Raw genomic sequence first — 3,962 nt, 5'->3', positions numbered from 1 at the left:
CATATGAATATTTTGAAATTGGCTTGCCTAGATTGATTATGTTTAGCATGGCGGTACTTTTGAGTATTAGCAGAGTCATATCACTGTCAATTGCACGTGGTGGATGCCGATTTGGGCACCCGGAGCACGTGTGAATGGTTTATATGTGTATGATTTCCGTCTAGGAAAAATAGACTACCTGAACTGCCTTGTAAAAGTTCCTTACTGTATATTGTTTTTGTCGAAGTTTTCAAACCATTTATCGATTTCCGTACTATTTTAAGAGTGAACTTCGTTGATTTTGTACAATGAACCGCTGAAGCTCAAAGAGCAAGCTCATGTTTGCTCATATTTGAACGGTGTATTTCGACAAAGAGTAACTTTTCAGATATCAATGGTGAACTTCCACGCGGCACAACCATGAAAGTCAGTAACAAATAATGTAAAGAGAAAGTGGCAATATGCAAGTCAGAGACGAGATTTTCAAGTTATGAATGAGATGGCAATAGTAAAGAATCTGATTCAGTAGTGTTTCTTACATGTACGAACAAAGGGCAGCATAAGGATAGTAGTGGACACCAGTATATTCTCAAAAATAAAAGAAAACAGTAGATAGTGGTCTCATACAACAGAACAAAACAGAGAGTAGAAAGGGACAATCGATAAATCTTGAATTAATGTTACATCGCCGAATATCATAGGAGAACACATAATTTATATCGATGATTTCAGTATATGATGTATTAGCACAATGCAACAACAAAAAATCCATGTTGAACATATGGTAGAAAATGCCAAGCAAGTCAGGAGCAAACCACTCTATTAGGAAGTTACAGAAGGGTCATAATAACCTTGAACGTATATGTTGACAAACTACACTTCCTGACAGGATAAAACTAAATTTTCACATAGACAATAGGTGAACTTCCTCACGAGGGCGATGTGAACTTGCTGACAAAATAATTGACGAGGATAATTCACGGGAAAGAAGAGGCGAGCTTCACAGTATAGTTGATGTGAATTTCTGCCATGTGCACCTATAAAAAACCTGAACAATAAATTGTGAACTGCAGTTTGTCCGCCTATGTTATCTCTACAAATTTTACATATATAAATAGTGAACTTTCTAGTGCATACGGATTGAACTTCACAATAAAACAAATACAAAATCCATGTGCGGCCAGAATTTCCTTTAAAGAATGAACTCCTAGTGAATACCAAACAAACATCCAAAATGTTGAACTCTTTGGACTGAAGAAAATAAACTTACAAAATGGAGCCCACTTCTACTTTTTTACATATAATGAACTGCTATTTTTCTCGTATGTGCACTTCCGGACAAATATAATTTCTATTAATTTCTCTCGTAGAGTAGGACTATAAAGAGTGAACTTTTTTGACAAGAAAATGAACTTCACTCTTATATTCGTGACAAAATAAAAATAACAAACTTCCAGTGTTAAAATATAAATTTCCAGTGTTAAAATATAATTGATTGATGCAGCGTCGAAGTGATCTTTACAGCTAGAATAAGTGAACTTCCTCTAAAGGCTTCGTGAGGTGGACTCCCCCTCATATAGAACTGAAATTTTATCCGACAAAATAATGAACTTCAGAACCAATGGCGCACCTGGACTTGGATGACATAGACGATGGTGCAATCCTAGTCGTACTCCACCATGCCGGCGTCTCGTTCCCGTCTGCTACTGCCGACAGCACCATGATGCTCAAAAAATTCACGTGGATAAACCACCAGACAAAGGTGTATTTTTTCTGTGAGAGGCAAAGTGCACGTCTGTGTTACCCAAAGAGACCAAGTTAACTTCTTCATCTAACCGAAAAATTGTCAAAATAAGGGTGCACATAGTAAACTTCAACCGCAAGAGTGAACTACACTAGAAAATAAACTAAACAGGAGCAGCTCTCCGGTCTTTTTTACAGCCCATGGTCCGAGATGAGCTACAAGCAAACATGTAGCTGCACTCTTCATCTCATGGTCTGATCCCGAACTTAGCTCGGGCAGCGATAATCCTAGCTGGAACCATATGCCACAATGTTTGTTCCTAAGAGTTGGGATGTCCATGGTACTGTTAAGCGGCGAATGTTACTGAACTGGTTTGGATTTAGAAAAGCCATCATCCAACAATGATTATATTTTGTATGCCCGGATATTTCTTTAATAAAATTTTCGAAGTTGTGCGTCCTAGTATGCCCAAAATCAGATCTCGTACACAAAACATGCGAAGATCTAACAATCTAGCTAACTAGACTCATTATTAGCAAACACATAATGAAACCGTAAAAAGCTCTTCGCACGTCGGCCTCTCTCGTTCCCTCCCTAGGTGCTTACCCGAATCGCCCCTAAATCCCACTTAGAAATATTACTTCACGGCTAGGAAGATTCCACACCTAATTCTTATAAAAAAGAAAGATAAATGAAAGTGACATTTTGACATTCCAGGGAAGTAAACCGATGTACTAAACTCGGGCTATTTATGCAACTGGACCGAGTAGTAGTTCTCGCTTGTTTTGAGCTAAACATAGTAGCTGAGGTCGCCTCTTGCTTGGCAAGACGCCTGAATCATCAGAGATCTGGACAAAATGATGTAAGATTAGCTACACAATTACCTGGGATGCAGCGCTCCACCATATGAACTTCTCGTGGACTCTACCGAATGGGCAACAAACAGACAAGGGCCTGGTGCTCCTCGACCTCGTTGCGCAGTCATCCTCTTGATGGAACTAAAATCACCAAATTTGAACTTGAATCTGCACATCAAGAAGGTAGGCTCCTCCATGGTGGATCGGAGCGGGGTTTGTTGAGGCTCTAGTGCAGCGCTGCAGGCGAGTGGAAGTTCAGGGCGGCGCTCAGGAGGAAATATAGTCCGTTCTCGGGTTGGTTTGGTTGTACATGATGGAGGGGTTCAGCGACGAGCTCCCGCGGGCTCAACCATTTGTCCCCATCAACTTATTTTTCACTCCATTTTATACACAAAGGAAACATAACATGCTTGCTCGCTAAAGAAAAGGAGTATGGCAGTTCAGGACACCACAAATATAGGCATTTCAGATGAGCAAAAAAAGAAATTTAGATGGGCGGAAAAAGAAGTTTGGACGGTAAAGCCCGGTGTGGACTCCTGTAGCGGCGCCCGGTGGACTCGCATGGCAGCCAGCGTGAACTTCCATGGCAGCCATGCAATCCATGCTGGAGGATGGCGAGTGGCATTTTTCTTCTCCGCGCCTTCCTACTTTGTGGTGGCTGCGCTGCAGAACTAGCTAGGAAGCCGCCATTGTAGTTCATATCACAAGGACATGGGGATTCATATTGACATGGTGAGTGAACTGATGCTCTTGCACGAGGTCCACATGCACTAGACTGCCGGTGGATGCCTGGCCGCGCCCTGGACTCCATGGAGGCATCTACTAGATTGCCGGGGAGGCCTCGAGTGAACTCTTATCGCCTATATGGGAACTTCAGTAGGATGAATTGAACCTTTTTATCATCAAAAAATTGAACCCCGCCGCTGTACCAAATGAAATTCTCAGAAATATAAAAGCTAAATCCACATTCTTTTGTTTTAAATTGGGTTCTTATCGTGTCCTTTTAACTGAAGCTATCCGAGAAACTAAATGAACTCGCGAAAATAGGAAGTAAACTGCCTCTTTTGAATAATTTTAACTTCTCTTTGTATTGCACAAAACTTATCTACTGCATTTTATTTTCCTTTCATGAATAAAAGAAAAATTGGTTCTCACAGCCATATCAACTAGCACATAGGGAGCACCAAACCGCTATCGGAAAACAAGATAAATTTGCATTTTTTTTTTGTCAAAACTACTCTGAATCACAGGGAAAAGTTTAACACGCAAATAGATCAGGGGAGAGAGAGAGCTGCGATTGATGTTTTTGGTCATGCCTTACTTGCTAGGGAGCTGCTGCAGAGCTGCATTATTAAGAGCACTAACTGATATTCGAAACGGCG

The 3,962-nt window shown here is 40.9% G+C and overlaps 1 long non-coding RNA gene across 2 annotated transcripts; it reads right to left on the bottom strand.

Annotated features, from left to right (window-relative positions):
- Positions 1–1,457: 1,457 nt before the first annotated feature.
- On the bottom strand, positions 1,458–2,901 carry LOC124676851. 2 transcript variants are annotated; one of them, XR_006993827.1, is made up of 2 exons: positions 2,608–2,901; positions 1,458–1,774 (listed from the first exon to the last, which is right to left on the bottom strand). It is a non-coding gene; the product is annotated as an uncharacterized LOC124676851 (long non-coding RNA). The 2 variants fall into 2 exon arrangements; XR_006993828.1 differs by having other exon boundaries at positions 1,458–1,752.
- Positions 2,902–3,962: the final 1,061 nt, after the last annotated feature.

The sequence above is a fragment of the Lolium rigidum genome, chromosome 7, assembly GCF_022539505.1.
Source record: "Lolium rigidum isolate FL_2022 chromosome 7, APGP_CSIRO_Lrig_0.1, whole genome shotgun sequence".
NCBI lineage: Eukaryota > Viridiplantae > Streptophyta > Magnoliopsida > Poales > Poaceae > Lolium > Lolium rigidum.
This window is presented reverse-complemented; position numbering and strand designations above follow the sequence as displayed.